Source organism: Molossus molossus, unplaced genomic scaffold, assembly GCF_014108415.1.
Source record: "Molossus molossus isolate mMolMol1 unplaced genomic scaffold, mMolMol1.p scaffold_m16_p_3, whole genome shotgun sequence".
Classification (NCBI taxonomy): Eukaryota; Metazoa; Chordata; class Mammalia; order Chiroptera; family Molossidae; genus Molossus; species Molossus molossus.
In genome coordinates this window covers 84,142,848-84,162,937 of record NW_023425366.1, presented here as the reverse complement: position 1 = coordinate 84,162,937, position 20,090 = coordinate 84,142,848, and the positions used below count along the sequence as shown (strand labels likewise).

General features: G+C 44.9%; 1 protein-coding gene across 2 annotated transcripts in view; it reads left to right on the top strand.

The window, feature by feature from the left end:
- Positions 1 to 20,090, top strand: part of SEMA6A (semaphorin 6A) — a 125,329-nt gene that overhangs the window by 36,425 nt on the left and 68,814 nt on the right. The window contains exon 1 of one of the 2 annotated variants that reach the window (XM_036279799.1): positions 2,464 to 2,585. The exons of the other annotated variant lie outside the window; for it this stretch is intronic. The gene's annotated coding sequence lies outside the window, so the exon portion shown is untranslated. Of the gene's footprint in view, positions 1 to 2,463; positions 2,586 to 20,090 lie in introns of those variants that run through there. 2 annotated transcript variants of the gene reach the window in all.

The window sequence follows — 20,090 nt, the reverse complement described above, 5'->3', positions numbered from 1 at the left end:
TCTTTCTTCACCAGGCTGATGGTAAATATCTGGTCAGCCTCATCTATTTAAAACCAGCCGAGCAGGAATCCTAGAGCTGGGGAGAAGATTCTTTTGTTTGTTTGTAAGTAAACAATGGACTCCACTCTTTGTAACTAAAATGAAATACCAATCGCTCTTAAAATAATATCAAAGAACTAACCTAATTGTAATCGGGGGGGGGGGGGGGTGATGAAGGCAAATTTACTGGTGCTGGCTGCTGCTTCGCCACTCTGCTTACATGTGTCTTCTAACTGGTAATTCTAGAACACTTTTTTTTTGCAGAGGAGATTGGGATGTTTCCTACAGGTGGGCAGAGCTGGGTGAACCAAAAGCCTTGGGTATCTTTATCTGAACTCATTTCCTGTTGGGAAAATAGGGTTGAGTTGATTGAGGTTTTTTTTTCAGTGTTTTTAAAAATGTCTAAAATCTGCCCTGGCCAGTTTGACTCAGTGGTTAGCATGTCGGCCCACGGACCAATGAGTCACAGGTTCAATTCCAGTCAAGGGCATGTACCTTGGATACAGTTGGTCCTTGGCCCTGGTTGGGGTCGTGCAGGAGGCAACCAGTCAATGTGTCCCTCTCACGTCAATGTTTCTCTCTCTCTCCCGCTTTCTCCCCCTCTCTCCCTTTTTCCCACTCTATCTGAAGATAAATAAAAAAATATCCTTGGGTGAGGATTAAAAAAAAGTAAGATAAAATTGCCCGGCCATGTGGCTCAGCAGTTGAGCGTTGACCCATGCATCAAGAGGTCGTCGGTTTGATTCCTGGTCAGGGCACATGCCCAGGTTGTGGGCCCCAGTCTCCAAAGGGGGGCATGCAGGAGGCGGCCAACTGATGTTCTCTCTCATCAATGCTTCTCTCCCTCTCTCTCTCTAAAAACCAATAAAGAAAAATAAAATAAGAAAAAAATGCCTAAAAATTAAAAAGCTGTGCAAAATGACTAGCACATCTTCTTGCTTTGGAATAATGTGAAGACCCTGCTTTAAACTGTCTCAGTATAGGGAACTCTGGGTGGTGAAAAATCCAGGGGGTGGGGGAAGCTGTTTTACAACGTCATTTCTAAGAGGAATCTCTTAAGCAGAAGCCCTGCTCCTGCAGCTCTAACAGGACCTTTGTCAAAAGGTGAAAGGTGCTGCCTAATTCTAGCTTCTCCCTCGGATCCGTACCAGCCCCCTGGCATGAACAGACATCATCCTAAAAGGGGATGCTTCCCAGCTCCAGTTGAACCCCAGCTGATGGGCTGTGACTCCCGATCACCCTCAGGTTGACAGGAGCTCCTTTGCTGAGGTGTACAGTCCCATCTGATACTCGAAACATCATCAGCCCAGTGACCCTGCCTTTCTGATTGGACACCAAGTCAGTATAACTATGTTCCTTTGACCACAGTTTCTCATAGTTCTAAATCCAAAGATCACATGCCTATCAAGAGATCCCTGCTGCTCACTCATATGCACTCACAACAACTTCCTCATACCACCGTGCCTTTGGTTCCTCACTGCGATTTCCATCCGTCTCCACCCAGATCCTTCCTGTTTTCTGCCCCCAAGCATCCGGTGTGAAGCCAGCTTCGTGTTTCTGCAGATCCGCACATGCACTTGCTGCCCAGCTTCCGTTTCAGGCCAGGTCGATGACCCTATTACTCGATCAGACGTCAGCGTCCCTGGTTGGGTAGAATCACCCCCTATCGAGCGGCTTACTTCTCCTTTGCACTCTGGACTCCTCCCTTCTGCGAGCGGCCCGTTGCCGGGCAGCCCTCCCTCTGGGCCACCCCAAGTCTCCACTCTGAACACAGTGTCTGCGGTACCTTCATTTCTTTCTCAAAGGACATAGATTTGTATTATGCTAAGTGCTTTCCTCCTCCAGGCTGAGTGGCCTGGTTTACGTGTATGTAAAAAAATGAGTCAGGTGTTTCAAACGCTAGAAAGCTTCAAATGTGGATTTCTGCCATTGTTCTTTATTGACTTATGTCTCTGGTTAGGTTTCTGTATTAGTATTCTGTGATTCGACCTTCTAGAAAGGTCTTCTGTTGTAAAAGTGGGAAGTCTTCATTTGTTCTGTCAGTCGTACAATGTATGTGCCTGATACATGGTTCAGCACTGGGTGTCCAGTGGTGAATAAAATAGACACGATGCAGAACTTCAGGGCTCACTAGCGGTGGCAAAAGAGAATTCAACCAGTAAGCGCATGAGGCCATTTGCCATCGCAGCCGGTGGTCACTACGTGAGGGGAAAGAATAGGGAGGCGTGAAAAAGAGCTTGTGGTGAGGAGGAGGCTGTCAGGTACCCTCACAGAAGGTCTCTGCAAGGAGGTAACATGTGAAGGAGGAGCCAGCCAGGGGAAGTCCGTGGGAGGAGCGAGAAGGAGCTCCAGGGCGAGAACCCAAAGGCTGGAACGTGGTGAAGGAGGGGGCAGGACTCCCAGGAGCTGAGTGTGCAGGGCTGTGGCCAGTCTAGGGCAGTGTATGAGCTGTTCCAAGTGCCCAGGAGAGGGGAGTGATGAGACCTGATTTAGGCTCTATACACAAGAGTTCAGCAAAACCTGGTGGCAGCAGAGATGGAGAGAAGGTAAGGCATTTTAGCTGAATTGAGGAAGATTCAACAAGGCTTGCTGAGAGAAAGCCATCAGATTCAGTAGCTAATCACTGATGGCCTTTGTGTGAGCAGTGTTGGTAGAATCACAGGAGAAGAGAAACATAGCTGCGAGTGGACGGAGGTCTAGGAAGTAAATGCGGGTCAGAGCTGTGCTAACGTTGCAAGGACTTCACCTTCAAGGGAATGGGGAAGGTGGAGAGAGAAAGGTCTGTTTGGAGAAGGGAAACAGGCATGTGTATGGACATGCCACTGGGTTGGGAGCAAAGGAAAGTCCCAGAGAATGGGCAACGAGGTGGGCACCCTCTGGGGAGATGGAGAGAATGATCTCGAACACAGTTGAAGAAGGGTCAGCCTGGGATGCACCTGGAGACTGGAGGGAGTGAAGCCTGGAGGTGGAGGAAGGAAAGGTGAGAGCTGATGGCCTCTTGCCTTTGTACTCAGCCTGGTAGGAAGTCAGGCCTCTGCCCAGAGAGGGGAGAGTACCAAGGGTGGAATTCCAGCTGCCTATCAACCCAGGAAGGGGCTGCTTTCAAGCAAGAGAAAGCACTGAAGAGCAGTTAGCAGCTTGGCTGCATTGGTTTCTGAGCCCTCCCAAACAGCTAGGTACAGTTTCCTCCAGCAGCGCTGCCTCACTCGGGAGGAAAATGTGCTGATATGCTTTGGAAAGATTTTCAATAACAAGGGCTTTCTAAATAACTTTCAGTTTACCCAGAACATCATTCAACCAGAACCCTCCTCCCCCAAGTATTCCAGTTAGTCAGACTTTTACTGAAACATGTCAGCACTGACAAATGCAGAAGGCGGCTAAGTAGGACAGACTAAAAGGTGTCAGAAAGCCCACATCTGGGCACAGAGTGACGATGGCAGGTGTCCTCAACAGCTAACCGTTGCAGACCTGCCACCTCGAATGCACAGCAGCAGCATGGGTTACAAAAGGAGAAAACACAGAAGGAACGTGTGGCGCAGAGCAGAAAGACAGTGCGTTCGGAGTATCCCAAGGCACGTGTGATTATCTAGCTGTACACGGCATTTTGAAACGTTAACTTTGAAATGAACCAATGGCTTTACACAGCTTGAGTGAACAGTTAAGGGGACTCGCTTGGCCAAACATTAGCAAATAGGTGCCTTGGAGGATGTATTAGAAAACAATCCTGTAAGAATGTGTGCAGTGCACACACGGGGCCAAGCTAAGGTGTGTTTGTGAGCTGTTGGCAGAGGGCATGGGGAAACCTGATCCTGCCCTTTGTAAATTATAAACTGTTTACACCTGTCATCTCTGTCTGGGTCTCGGCTAATGACACTTGAACAATTGGCTTATGTGTGACAGAGAGCTAAGAGCCAGGCTTTCAAAGCAACCACATCCGAGGATTGCTACCGCTGTCCACTGGAGTCTGCGGGGAAATAACAAGCACAGTGACACAGGCGAGGGAGGACTTTTCCCAGCGGGTTTGGGGTATTTTTAGAAGGGTTGCCTTGGGAAATGTCTCCAGTGGAACAAGAGGGCTTTTACACAAGTAGATGGGGCCCGGGCATTGCAGTTATACCACCCAGAGGACTGAATGCCTCAGACGCTAACGTTTGGGTCCCGCAATTCCCCCAACTGGCAAAGGCAGGATGTAGTGTACATATTAGAGTCATTGAGTTGTGTCCACTGGCCTACAAAGTTGTGGCAGGAATTGTGTCCTTTTAAAACTCTGTTTCCTCTTTTGTCCACTCCAGATCCTCCCCATCCTCACCCTCGGCCCAACCTCTAGTGCGATGCCCTGTATTCAGGCACTGATGAAATGGTAGTGAATTTAAGATTCGGAAAGGACTGTGATTAGAGACCTGTGCACACGGTAGTTAGAATGTGGGCTCTGGAGCCAGCTTGCCCAGGGGTCAAACCCATGTGTCCCCACTCACTAATGTGTGACCTTACGAAGTCTCCTCACCAGTAAAATGGAGGTAATAATAGGATGTAGTGTAATGTATAGTAAAGATTAAATGAGTCACTACACACAAAAAGTCATATCTGAGCTTGACACATGGTAAACACAATAAAATGTTATTATTTTGCAAACTAAATGACCCTTAGACAGAGGGAGCCCTTCTGAAAATACATCACCTACAAGGCAAGAAGGTATTTTTGGTCACTGATTAAGAAAGATTCTACAGGTTTTGCATTTTCGGTAGCCCGTTTTTAAAGGCAAAAAATTAAAATTAATATGGGTTTTTAATTTTCAGAAGTCCAAAGGGTTTTAAGTAAAATTGTATGCAATTTTTTTTTTTTTAAAGCACACATCTTTTTTTAAAAGTAAGTTAAGCTTCTAAAATATTTTTTCCTCAAAAAAACCCCACCCAGATCCTGTTGCTTTTTGGAAACCAGTTCACATCTGGGATGCCAAATTTCAGGCTTACTACAGTATGGAACAGCTGAATGATAATTTTTTAACTTCCCGGAACACACAGACTTCTGGTGGGTAAATGGGAAAGGACATTTATCTTTTCAGCTGCATGAAAATGAAACCCATAATATTTTAGCGAATAAGAGAAAAATACATATGAGAAATTAAGACCATGTGTAACGGAGTGTTTATATAGCTACAACACTGGAATTCGTACAATTGCCCTATTGTACAGATTGTAATGTCCTTTACCAATTATTGGAAGCAATCGTGCCTTTTTTCATGAGAAAGTAAACAGTGGTTATTTTCATTCTACAATACTTAAGATTCACAACATTTAGTTCAAATGGATGTGTGTGCAGACATATTGAATTATAACCACCTTCTGATCAGGAAAACAGAACACAGCACTCAACGAAAAGGGGAAATGCTGAATAAGTTGCTCACTTAATCCCTCGTTTTGGGCCACACAATAGCTGTCTTCTAGCTGTGTCTCAAGATGCTAAAATAACTGGTTGAAATATGAAGTGTTTGGTTAATCACTATTCACACTCAATAGGTTCATTATTCACCCTGGCCAGATTCATTTTGTTTCTGTTGTTGTTTAATGCCCCAGGTTAATAACACCTGAGACACTGCCTACATGTCCACTCAGGACTGGCAGAGCCTTGGCTTCTCATTATGCCCGTTTCACAATCAGAATCCATTAGTTAATTTAACATAGTCAGAGAAAAACTCATTTGTCTCCTTCATTGTGTTGCACAGTCAGACTGACACAGGGTCAGGCATTATCTGGAGGAGGGGGGCAGTGAAATTAAAGTCCCTGGGCACCAGCCATTCACAGCAGCAGAATGGATGATTATCAGGCTGGATATAATTATAGAGCCACAGCCGTCCCCCACAATGCACTGGCTATCTGCCTAGCACAAAGGTTCAGATCCTTCATTTGTCGCAGGCCAGAATATCTAGGAAGTAGCCATGCATTTTTGCGTACCATCAATCACAACTCAGATAGGCAACTGCTGCTGTTCGCATTTCGGAAGCTTGGCAGCTGTGAAGCTTTTGCCTGGTTTTCAAAAAGAAAGATAGGATGCAGGTCTTCGGAAAGGCTTTTAGTGGCAGAATGATGACACGGCTGCCAGGATCCTATCACAGGCTCATTAGCTGAGTGGATATTTGAGCCCAGTCAAAGATATACTCATATACGAAGTCATCTTTTTCATTAAGCTAATTTACCTGAGCTGGCTTTCCTGATAATCAACTGCTCCTACAGTATCAGCTCCACCCTGTAAAGACGAATGGGGGTGGGGGGGAGCAGGGGGGGCCAAGAGCTCTTGGCCAGCAAGGTCTGTGGTCTGTGTGGTGGTCTTTTAATGGGGCACTTCGAGAAATGCACACTGTGTCCTCAAGAAAGCAAGAAACATGGCGGGACGTTTACGAAGGTTGTTACTCATTTTTTGGTTTCGAAGGATGAAGCTGGAAAATGCCAAGGAGATCGTGCGCTGTGTTAATCACACACAGTAGTGTCCGGGTGTTAGGAAAGGAAATGAAGAAAGGAAAAGGAAGCCAGCAGTAAGGGACACACATTGTTGATGAGGTGCTTAACCTGCAGTGATCCTGGAGAGTGTGAATTGCTTTACAGCTAGGTTCACTTAAATACGACCTACAGGAAATGATACCTCAACCTATGTCCTTCCAGTTGTTAAAGAAAAACCTGCACCCCCCTCCCCCACCACTCTTGTGGTTCTCTAAATTGCCTCTTTGTTCATTTGTAATAAGCTTTTGCTTTGTGGTCTTTAGACTTGAGTGTTCTTAAATTAATGACACTTGAGTTGGACTTCAGCGGGTTAGAGATTAGTTGAGAGCTGTTTGGATGTTAAAATTTAATCTTATCTAAGGTTTTGTGGTCTTAGGGTTGACTTTTAACTGAAAGTTCTTACTGCCTTAGTACCATGCTGTTAACTCTGACTGCCCTAAAACTAATAATTAGATGTCATTAAAACCAGCTGGTTGGACAAATGACATGGAGCAGTATGTGGTACCTGGCCTTTTCTCCCAGCACCTAGCCAGAACATTGGCTCTTAGGAGAAGGATGAATAAGAATTCTTGCACCGACCCCATTTATAATTTCACCTTTCATGGCCTACCGAATGTACAAGATCACTTTCTGAAACTTCTTAAGTAAGAAATATTTCTCTACATGTAATAATAATAATAATAAACATATATTTCCTTGCATTAAACCATTAGAAACAGTTTATTTTATTTTGTTTAGCAAGCCCCAAGACCATTTGTTTAAATTGGCAATAATCATCTTTTGGCTACATTCAGTTTTCTTTATCCAGCATTTTGCAAGATCCAACTCCACCCATTTTTAGGGCAGAAATCTTCAATTACTTAGTTCTGATGACAAAATGTTTAAGGCCAAGTATGACTATGAAGAATTAACCTCTGTTTGAATTGATATTTTGCTGGTCGGAGCTTTAAGCAACAACCTAAACTTCATTGTCAGAAGTAGATAAAATAAATATCATCATCTTCACACCCGGGGGGAATCTGGGCCGGCTACATCTTTCTCAGTTCTTATTTCATTGTCCATATAATTGAATAAAAAATCGACTCCAATGCAATATTAAGGTCACAGATTTAATAATACAGAACTTGGGGAATGCAAAATTCACTTTTCTCAAGATAACATTTTCTTCCATGTGCTGGGCATTACATGCACTTAAGCTACGCTCTCAGCAACGTAACTAGGTCAGGGATTTCATAGAATATGGAGGTGTTCGTGTTATTATATGAACACCAGCATCTTACCGTTCATGTATATTTTAAGAGCCTGTGTTTGCAAGTACAAAGGCAAATGCTGTGTCAGGCTGCTGTGCGTTACCACGGCATGTATACATAATACAGTTTCTGAGGCCAGCGGGCACTGGGGCCCTTAAAGAAGCAGGTCTGGTGCAGTGCATAGTGACTGTCAAGGCTCCAATTCGTTATCAAGTAAACTATTTAAGTAAATCTACACCTTTCTGGAAAAATTAAAACTGAGACTGTGTAGCATTTTTCTTGTTGTACATATGTATTTGTACTTTATTTTACAGTTTGTTATTGACATCTCAGTCTCCCCACAAATTGCAAGTCCTCTGAGGGCAAAGATTGTGTATTCAATTATTCATTCATTGATCCACTTATTATTTTTTTTTTAATTCTCACCTGAGGATATTTTTCCATTTATCTTCAGATAGAGTAGGAGGTGGGAAGAGAGAAAGGGAGAGAGCCATATCGATTGCTTGCCTCCCACACAACCCCAACCAGGGCCCGGGACCAAACCACAGCTGAAGTACGTGCCCTTGACTGGAATCGAACTCAAGACTCTTTGGTCCGCAGGCAGACGCTTTAACGGCTGAACCAAACCGGCCAGCGCAATCCATTTATTTATCCATCAAATATTTGTTATTCTTCCCAGGTTCACTGTCTAGTGTTTGTGGGCAGATTAGTAAATAAATAATGTCAATTTGATTGTTATGAGAGAGCTCCTTCATGTGGAAGAAAGGAGAGACTTTAGTGATTAACCGTCAATGGGGATCAGGGAAAATCCCACTGAGGAGGTGATGTTTGAATAGTGTCTTAAGGGAAGAATGGGAATTCCTAAGGCAGGAAAAAGAATGGGATAAGTAAGTGGGGTGGGGGTAGGGAGTTAGCACTGCGGGTGGCGGGGGGAACCCTGGCCCAGGGCAAAACAGTAAGATACAAAGGATCAGAAGAAGAGAAGAAAGCAAAAGAAAATCCAATAAAAGCCATTCTTGCAAATGCCACCAATTCAAATGAATTGTGAGAAATTTTCAACCTTATCATTAGGGGCAATTCACTGAAACCCTGGAGTCTATCGTTAATCCTGGGCAGCAGCAGGAAATCCAAGATGCATGGCGGGTTGCTCACTAGGACTGCCAGGTGGGGCGATCCCAAAGTTCTGAAGTGCCGCTTCCTCCCCAAGTTCCTGTTGTTCCAGCACAGTGCCCAAGACAGTGCCTTGCTCACCAACACACACTAATAAAGGCTCCATTTAAATGGTTGAAAACCAGTAAAAGTGCAAGGACCCCTCTCTCATTGAGGTGTTTTCAGTGTAGTTAGGAAGAGAGATATGAACCAAGTAAATAATGACTAACACCAGTGACTAGAGCCTGTTTCTCCTTTTTACTTTGATATGGCCCTAAAAAATGCATCATAGAAAGTGCAACCTTCCCACATGCCCAGGTTGTGGGCCAAATCCCCCCCGGGGCGGGGGACACATGCAGGAGGTGGCCATTCGATGTTCTCTCTCATCGATGTTTCTATCTCTCTCTTCTTTTCCCTTCCTCTCTCTCTAAAATTAATAAAGAAAAAAAAATGCAACCCTCACCCTGGCGGGTTTGGCTCAGCGGTTAGAGCATTGGCCCACGGACCAATGAGTTGTGGTATGATTTCGGTCAAGGGCACGTAGGTACCTCGGTTGCAGTTCATCCCCAGCCCTGGTCAGGTTGTGCGGGAGGCAATCAGTCGATGTGTCCCTCTCACATCGATGTTTCTCCCTCTCCCTCTCCCTCCCTCCCTCCCTCCCTCCCACTCTATCTGATAATGAATGGAAAAATATCCTCAGGTAAGGATTTTTAAAAAGTGCAACCCTCCGTCCCTCAAAAGGACTAAACTAGACATCCGTGAAAATTTGGTTAGACACTGAGTTGCAGGTACGTCTTCTAAGAATGGCAGCTCTGTATACGGAAAAGAAAATGTAGGCAGCTCCAATGGGAGACTCAGAGGGGTATGATTGGGAAGTCTGGGAAAAGGGGAAAGTGAAATTATAGCGAGGATGTATTTTTACGAAGCAAGTGATGCATAAGAATACAAAATTCAAAATGCTGAAACGTGAGGATACTTAGAGTTGCAGATGCCAGCCGTAAGCACAAGGGCATTGGGAAGAAAATGGAAGCAGACATTTGTCAGACGTGACTTTATGGACCAAGGACCATGACAACCGTATGAAGAGAAAACGTCCATCCCATTTTGCAGCTGAGGCACCTGAGGCTCACAGAGCTTGACTAACTCACCCAGGGCCACTCAGCCACTCAGGGAAAAAACAGGATGGAGACCCACTAGAATACAAACATGAAAGCAGAGATTCTTTTGTTCACTGAGGATCCACAGTGCCGAGGACACATCAGATACACAGTAGGTGCTCAGTGAGTATTTTCTGAGACAACCCAAACTTCAAAGCCTGTGTCTGCAAAGTGGTCAGGGTCCACTTAGTCACAGAGAAGACAGACTTTTGTACTTGCTCCTGGGATAAAGAATTGCCTAGATAGGCCAACGGGCAGGCATTCAGTTGGGGTAAATGAACTAACAGCAGTCAAAACAAGTACGATAAGGAAGATGAGTTAAGAAAGAGAATTGCCTAGGTCTCTTCCCAAAACAGTTTTTCTTGTACTAGTAGAAAAATGTTCCCCTTGTCATTGAAACAATAGCTAAGACAAAGCATAGACCATCTGACCCCCCTAAAGAACATCTTCTCAAAATTAAGTGTGTGTGTGTGTGTGTGTGTGTGTGTGTGTGTGTCTTTGAATGTACATGAATTCATACACACATTCTATAGGAGGTTAAAAACCTGTGAAAATAAATGGTTATGTCGAAAGATGTCTTTAACCTTAACAGGAGCATTTTCTGGTAGAAACTCGGTAATTACTGTTGTGTTTTTTGTGGTGACTGTTCATGAATTTTTTTACAGGTCTGACAGCTGCCCTCCTGATATTTATGTATTTCTTGTTAGAGAGCCCAAGATCCACAACTCTGAGCTTGTAATGAGGAAAAGAACACAATACAAATAGCATGAAAAGGAATATGAACTGGATAGCACCGGAGAGACAAATCACATATTCTGTGCTGCTTTAATTGGAAAACGGTCCTTTCATGGGGTTACTTTCTCTTCAGCTGAGATAATTAAGTCTGGGCTGACACTGGTGACCAGCTACTGATGATATATAGTCAGTTACTAACAATGCAGCAATCAGTAATCAAAATTTATATTTCCCAGGTTACCAGGGCACGCTTGAAGAGAAAACCGTTTTGATAAGGCTGCGAGATAGGCTTCCCAACGCAGCCTTCACACGACCCGTCCTCCATAGCCTCTTGGTGGGTTAATTAGGTCTGCTTTATTTCAATTCTGTCATAAGAAAAGAACATACCTATTGTCTGCGCTCGCATTAAAAATACGTTGCAAGCCCTGTGCTAGAAAAGAAGTTTCTGCATGGCTCCCTGTAATTTTTAATGGATGAAATCATATTCTGTTAGTGGTTTGGCATGAGGGTAGGTGGGCATGAAATAAACTTAGATGTTTTAAAAGCCACTCCATGCATCTGGAACAAGGACAAGTTTTTTGAATCATGATTAATTATCCCTGGCTATGGCTGTAGGCATTGGAATGGAAGGGATTAGGGTTGTAATTTGGATACTCCTCGTGTTTATAGCAGCGGTTCCCAAGCTTGTCTGCTCACAAGAATCACCTGGTGGGCTTAAGTCACAGTCTCTGGGTGTGGGACACAGGCATCCTTAATTTTTCAGTTGTCCAAGCAATTCCGATGTGCAAGTTTGGAAACCACTGGTTTATACTCACAGTATGATATACTTTTGCATTTAGCTATGGACAGAGCAGCATGTACTGGTGGAGTGATAGGAAGAGAACACGTGTGTTCCAGTGGGCGGCACTTGCCTCCAAGGTTCAAGTTGGAGTTGACACTGGAAACAGAAAGTACTGTCTCCCACCCCAGTGAGAGACTCTGAGCCTCAAGAAGAGGAGCATCCTATGAGAGAAGCCACTTCAAAGTGATTGAGATGGATTCTGGGGAGAAGGGGAGTAGAGGGAGAAAGAAAGAAGCCGTTGCCTCCTCACCCCTTACAGCGTCTTGCTCAGTGTTTGTTGAATAAATGAGTGAAAAGACAAGAAAGGATGAGACAGTCACTTGTAGCTCACCCCCCAGAAAAAGATGCCGGGATAGGATGAATGATACTTTCCACCCATCAAATCCCAATACAGCAGGTGTCTTTCCACTGAACCCTCTTCACTTTCTGATAAAGTCTTGTTTTCTTTCTAGCTTAGTCAGCGTCCCCTCTTCTCCGGGAGTAGACCTTCTGGGATAGTCCACAGTGACCATCCCAGAGGAGAACGCTCACTCCACTTCTACAAAGTGGGACATACTTTGGGGAGGCTTCAGAAGCGGCCTTTGGCCCCCCTTTGCCATGGGAGGTGATGGCCAAGGAAAGGTTGTGACAGCAGAGATCACGGGGTCAGGAGTCTGCCCAGAAATGAACATGCAAACAGGGGAAAAACAGGTCCCCAGGCACAGCGCTGGAATCTTGTTTATGGAAAGGAAAATAAAAAATCTGAAGGGTATTTGCTTTGAGCTCGTCCGATCCTTTGTATTTGACTTCACTGCACCTTGGCTTTCTGAGTTTGTTACATTTTCATTTGACAGCTAATAAATTAGGCAGCGATTCATATGGAGGCAGGCAGGTTTGCAGTGTCGTGTAGGCCACAGCTACTGAGTGTGTGCATCTGCCTCACAGATAAACTTCAGTCATCGCCACGGACCCTGCATTGTCGAACAGCTTCCCTCACTCATCCTGGAGTCCAGAACGTTACCGTCGGCTGGACAGCTTGAGAAGGGACAGGATCCTGGGGGAAATTGTGGGACTTGGCAGGTGTCAGTAGGCCTGAGTTCCAGGTTTGCCTTTGGAGACACGGGTTAAAAAAATAACTAGTTTTGTTTTACTCCAAGAATTAAACACATGCGCAAGAACAGAAAACATGAAAGCACAATATAAAAAGTGAGTTTCTTTTCTACATCTGACCTCCAGTCCTCCTCCCTTAGAGACAACCGCTGTTACTAGCTGCTTGTATAATGGGCTTAAAATATTCACAATACTTTTGTCCGGCCGGTGTGGCTCAGTAGTTGAGCATCGACCCATGTACCAAGAGGTCACTGGTTCGATTCCCGGTCAGGAACATGCCCAGGCTGTGGGCCAAATCTCCAGTGGGGGGAACGCAAGGGGCGGCCCATCGATGTTCTCTCATCAATGTTTCTATCTCTCCCTCCCTCTCCCTTCCTCTCTCTCTAAAATCCATAAAGGGAAAAGAACTTTTTAAAATATTCACAATACTTAAAAAAAAAATCAGTCTGAGTTTATATTTCAACATTCATTTAAAAAATTGCCCCTTTTACAATCATTGTAGAACTCAATGTGCTGCTACTTAGAAATACTCAAAACCACTTGAATCTAAATCAACAAATATTCAACAAGTACCTTCAATGTACAAGATGTTGCCTGAGCAAGCCATTTCTAATGAGGATTTTATATTTACATACTTTATATTTTTTCCTGGTGTATAATCAAAGAATCTATATTGATGTCTTTGTTTTTTCAGAGAAAAACAGCACCTCTTCCGGGCCCCTCACCTCTATCCCCTCCTTTAACTTCTCAGCCTTTCACATATTGTCTAATTTGAGATCCGTTTTAAGCCCAGGCCTCTGGGTGGGTGGTACATTTTGTCCTGAGTACTGTCTCTCATACCTTCTTCCAGATGGATTGGCTCAAGGATTTAATAGTCCCAAAATAAATAAAACTTATCTGAGTTGCATAAGAAGAGGATCTACAGTGCTCTTCGCTTGAAGTCAGAAGGATGAGAGATGGTCCATGACCAAGCAGGCATCCCCACCCATGTCTTGTCTGCAAGGGGGTGAACCCTCTGCAGCCCACTGAGGCCTTCTGGGCTCACTGCACAGATAAGGACCCCAAAGCCCCCTCTAATTCCAGCCAGCAACATCTGTATGTATTTTCTCCAGCTGGCTGGCCCAGCTGTTCTGGTGTCAGGAAAAAGTTATGAGTCACTGGGAAGGGATTTGAGACAAGCGCAGAGTTAAATAATCTCTTGGGGTCTGTATGTCATTGGCAATTGAGCCTTAGTAACAGGCCAGCGTGGATGACATTCATCCCCAGGAAGGCCACACACCAGAGCTTCACTCTGTAGTCCACACTTGAATACCTCCCTGAGCCTGCAGGATAAGAAGAGGCCAGGGCAGTGTGTATGCTGTATGTCCCCACTCCACAAAGTCTCTGGTGCTCATTTGGTTATCACCATCTCTCTCCTTGCATATGCTTTTTGGCTACTGACCTATCACCTAGCCGAGATGGTCCACCTGGGATCCTGAATGAATGAGACCTGGCCAAAGCCTATGGACCTTTTCTCTTCAGACCTTTTATTCCAGACACGTTATTTCATCAACAGAGCTATATGGGCAGCTTCGAGCAAGAGCCTGAGTCACCAGCAGGATTTTGCTGGACCGTCGATGGTTTCCTTCACTAAGCAGTGTTTCCTCCCTATGTGGGCGGAAGGACTTGTCAGGGGATCCAAGAATCATAAGTAATCCTGCGCTCCCCTGGAACCTTAAATAGTGTCTAGTCTAGCCCTGCATCCAGTGTCTGACTCCCGCAGGCCATGTCCCTTCCACCCCAGCTCTCGGCCGGCCTCCCGTCCCAATGGGTAGGCCAGCCCATGTTGTTATTGGGACTACTATAAAGTTCCTTCTTATTTTGAGCAGAATAGTTTCTGCCCATTGATCTTAGTTCTACCCTCATCACTGTCTTCCAGGTTTTTCTTCAGATATCTGAAAATGCCTCTCCTTGCCTCCCGTATGTCCACTCTTCTTTAACACGGGTTTGCCTGTTGTTCTGAGGTTCTTTCTTGGAGCAACATTTATTTAATGTTCAGTATCTACTGGGAGTTCACTGTGTAGTAAGCTTTATTCCAGACCTTGGAGATACAGTGATGAACAAGACCAACTTGCCCGTATGAAGCTTACATTCTAATGGGGGAGGGGCAGACAAGAGTAAACAAGAATACACATGTGGAGATGTCAACAAAGGACACATCTATTACAGAAATGGAAGATCAAGTGATGCAAAAAAAAAAAGGCACTGGGCTGTGGGTGGGTGGGGGGGTCAGGGAAGGTCTGTTCAAAGAAGTGACCTTCTAACTGCGTTCTGAATGACAAAAGGGAGCCGGCTGGGTGAAGACTGGGGGCGGGGTGTCATTCCCCGCGGAGGGAGCAGCAGGAGGGAGAGCTGGGTGCTGGGGGAAGCCAGCCTGGGGGGCTGGAGCAGAGCTGGGAAAGGGTGGAAGGGGACAACATGGGGGCAGAGAGTAGGTGGCACATTTTGGACCCAGGATAGCAGGTTTCGACTTTGTCGTAAGTGCAATAAGAAGCCACTCCAGAGAGTTTTATGCTGATCTGTGTTTCTAAAAAGATCATCTGCTGCTCTATGGGGATGAAATGGAAGGAAGGCCAAGCAGAAGTAGGGAAACGGATTAGGAAGCTGCCACAGTTATCCAGGCAGGTGCTGATGGTGGACTGGATGATCATAGGTAGCAGGCAGCACGTAGAGAAGTGGACAGATCTGGTATGTGTTTGGGTTGTAGAATCAATACAGCATCTGGATGTTCTCTCTCCATCCTCTGAACTCCGGTAGTATTTCCTTTTATGTGTACATTGCCTTCTACTTTGGTAAAGCTGGCTGCTCATGTACTATCCTCCATAGTCATCTACAGAGCCCACGACCAAGCCCAGGACCTCAGTGTCCCACTCAGGCCCAGCACAGTGCCCTGCTTGCTCATATTAGCCTCAACCATGTCTTCAGTGAGTGAATGGATGAGTGGATGAGTGAAGGCAAACCACTAACAAAGGCAGTTTCTTATTTTACTAAACATTGAAAGTAAAGTCCTCTCTCAATACACTTGTACGGTATTTTCTCATGTCTCGTGTTCTTACTGAATTCATGAATTAAAGAAGTAAGGCATGATGTGCAAAGGCAGTGCTCCTTTGGAATAAAATTACTTGCAAAAAATGGAAATGTTACTAACGACTCTTAACCTCCAAAGATACTCTTAGTGTGAGGGAGGAGGAGGCATTCTTACTTAGGTCCCTCACTCTCAGAGGACGAAGCAGCGCCCAAGCCTGAGTAATGTTGCTCAGGTGTATACAGCATCTTGCTCTGTTCTCATGGAGATTCTGGACGAGTCTCGGCCTTCATGCGTGTCTCAGTGTTGCCAGAAAGGGCTGACTAAATAGGTATGTGAGGAACACATCTGCTTACTCTTGCATAACACTTCAGAATGGCTCTTCCTTTTACTCTGTGGAGTGAAGACTGTGTGAACTGAACAGGAAGAATATCGCCAGGGGAGTCCGCTGTTCAAAAAGAAGTTCATGCATTATTCCTTCTCCTTGTGTTCATAGCTGCGCTTTTTCCATCTCTGCTCAGACCTTCAAATCCTTACCAGTGAAAGCCTGCACGACCCAGGTGGACCTCTGGCTTTACAATAACCCGGCGATGAGTGGCCTTCAAAGCCATTTATGCATTCCCTGCACCCCCATTTCCCCCCCAAGAAAGGTCAGCACGCGTGTTCAGAGATCCTCGCGCCCTGCTGGGGTGACCAGCTGCCTGGGCACTGCTGCTAGGCTGGGCATGGGTCTCACGCTCACTTTCTCTCTGATTTATCGCCTCTCATTTGTCTTACCCTCAGCACTTTAATTTGGTTTCTGCTCATCACACTCAAGCTTATTGGATAATTTCACTTTTCTTCCTGATGCTGGTCTCTCTCACAGAGATTGTAATTACAGTGATTGTCTGCTGTGCTATCAATTATGGGAATTGTGATCTATTTATTTATTTATCTTTAGATTCGGAGGTTAATTGGTAATATCCATGTGCTGTTTTCCCTCCAGATAATTTGGATTGCTGCTATTAACCATGTGCCTCCATTTTATCTCGGCCTCAGAAGCGAGTACCATTGTGCCGATGCCTGGTGTACTGTGTGACACAGAACCAGGGGCAGTGTGTGGAGCGGCCCCTCAGAGAGGAAGGGAAGAGAGCATGGCTTCTCCTCTGCCACCCCCCAGGATAACAGTTGCCCTCCCAAATTAGTCTGGAAATACAAATTCTTCCTTCTACTAATTAATCCTTCAACTTACTGGTGTTAATTATGAAAAGAAAGTTGCAGGCATTTGAGAAGTAAAGGCAGGTGATATAACAGAGCAGAGGGTGGCACTGCCAGCGGACAGTCCCCTCTGACCGTGGGGACCGGAAAAAGCCTTTCCCAGGGTCAGTCCTCGGGGGAGAGGAGGCTGCGGGCTGCAGACACTGGCCATTCCTTTGGAGAACCACCAACTGCACAGAGAGAGGAAGGGGTGCTGGCCCACCATGGCTGACTGTCAGATGGGAGGAAGATGAAGCACGTCCAGGCTGGGGCTGTGCACTGGGTGAGGCTGTCACGCGTGCTGTTGCTGGATGTCACTGCATACCCACCGGAGGTCTGAGACAGACCGTCTCTCCCAAGACCACCTCCGCTTTGAGCATCACGCGTCTTGTGGAGGCCTGTTCTTGTCAGGCCCGTGTACGGATAGGAGCCTGGAACCCTATTACTAGCACAAAACAGGAAACAAGACTAGATAGCACCGCCAGCAATTCACAATCTCTGAATTATTCTTGCAAGTCAAGTATAATACGGTATACATTTTTTAAAAAAGAAATAAAATTAGATTACGTTTTTTAAATTCTAGGAGAGCTCTTGGGTTTAGGAAAACCAGCGCTGGGAATTCTGCTCTAGGGGATCCCCTTCACCCTGGTTTTCTACCCTGTTCTTAATCTCTCCGGGGACAAAGGAATCAAGTCCTACAGTCTCTTCTTTGAACAGATGTGTTTCAGAGCTTTAAACTGTTCAGACTTCAGAAAAGTAACATGGGACATGTATCCCTGTGGGGGCAGCATCCAGTAATCAAACCCATTAATATTTTTACTGTGAAATGTACAAATATGCATCCTAAGAGCTGGATAAGAAATGTTTTGTCACAAAGTCAATAGAAAAATATTTTGGTTTTCAGGGTTTTTTTTTTTCCATAATTGCAAATGAGGGACTGGGTACCTGTATTTCCAAAACCAGCTGGCTTTATCCATATCTAGAGGAACCGAGAAAAGCAAATCTTGTTTTCCTTTTAAACTTAAGGGGAATCAAGGCAGATTTAATTAAAAGCAACAACTACCCCCAAAATAGTTCATCCAGGTGCTGACCACCTTCATCTCGATGAATGGGGTCTTTAAATCTGTTTCTGTACGGTGACCTTTAAGTCACCTGTGTAGGGAATCAAGTCATTAAGTGGTAGAGACATTTAAATAAACCCATAATTTCCTGGAACTTACTCTCATTGGACTTAAGGAAACATATTTTCAGGATGTTTGGAAAGAGTTATTAATTTCAAGGGTAGGATTTCACATTAAAAACAAATGAACATTTTAGGGCATGTTATCGCTAGATTTGACTGGGAAGAGTCAACGAGGGAATGAGACTCTCTCCACCCCATTCAAACTGACTCTTGCTCCAAGTCAATCCAGACTAATGAGTAGCTGTGCAAAAAACATGAGTGAAGCCAATAAAGATATCATTAATTCCAGAAAAACTTAGCAGTAAATTCAATAATAAATTTAAATAGGTTTAACTGTATGGGCTTGTACTGTTCATCTGGTTTATCAGGACATAACGCAGCATACGCACCCCCACCCCTACCCTCTCACCAAACACACCCTTTTAATAAATAAAAAGATGAACTGCCTAAAGAACATAAGAAAATTGTGGAAATTCATGAGATAATGCTCCCATCTCGTTTTTGTTCTGGATGTGTCTAGACATACATACAGAAAATCCACTGTGTTTATGGATGTTTTACTGATGATATGCACCAGTGAGCAACACCATGCGTTGTTGTGGAGCAGATCCTAAAATGACATTGTGTCTCTTGATGCACAATTAGAAGCTTGTAGTCAAATTTAAATCCGATTTCTGGCTTTCAGGGGATTGGGAGAGCATCAGAGCTCATTGAAAGAGAGACGGCATACAGCGAACACAGGGAACCTGATACAAAGTTTAGTTCAAGGAAATGTTTTTCACATCCTGATCTTGAGACTTGTTACCAGAAAAGCAATAAGAATTTGTAGGGTTCAGTCAAAGTTCCAATCATCTGTGATTGGTGATATTGTTATTCTAGGCTGCTAGAGCTCGAAGGGGAGACTTGCAGGTTGTTTTTATTTCTCTCCGAGCCAAGTTGGAATTGACTTCCCCTCCGAAGCGGGGGGAGAGCACACCCCTGCAGCCATCTACGCCTGGGCAGGCGCAGGCAAGTGGGGAGCGGGCAGGTGCAAGTTATGGCCGGGAGATTCTGCTTTCTATTAACCACACTGAACACAGAGGAGAAATGACCAGGGAGAGCCATCCTGTCCAAGGCCAGAGATTGCCCTATTTTAGTTTAAATCAGCTTAGGATTTTGACAAAGGTTCATGGAAAACTCCAGTGACGAGCATCTCTCAAGTCTCTCTACAAATTTCTAAGGGCTGGGGAAATTACCTACAATGCAGACGTGTTATTTTTGCCCTGTTTCGTTTTTAATGAAATTACAAATGTACAGAAACCCAGAGAGAGGAATGTGACGGTAACTCCAGAACACCTCGAATGGATAAATACCAATATTCTGAGATTTCATTTCACATGGATGCCCCACCTCCTGGCCCTTCTTCTGCCATATTCTTAGAAGGAAAACGTAAGCAGATACAATCTTTATTTTGTTGTAATTATAAAACTGAGCTTTAGATGAAGTGAAAAAAATCCACCCATTACGTTGAACAAATAATTTGAAATTCCTTAAGCAGAGAGTGAAATGGTCCAACCGGCACAGAGTTGTTCATTTCAACACCCCACTCTCTTGACCTGGTCCTTCTACCTGAGATGTCCTGCTCCTACCTGTCCCTCCTCTAACCCCCCCGCAGTCCACAGCGAACCATCATGCCATCTGCCAAGCCTTTCTCCAGCCCCTTCATGCTCTAGGCAGTATTCTTCCCTGCAGAATTCTAATTTCTTTTTGAAAAGTTATTGTTGTCTGTCCATGTTCTATGTTGGAGCAATAGGCAGGATCTGTCAGGCCCATCAGCTAAAGAGGGTGGTCCTATGGGGCGGGCACAGGGGACC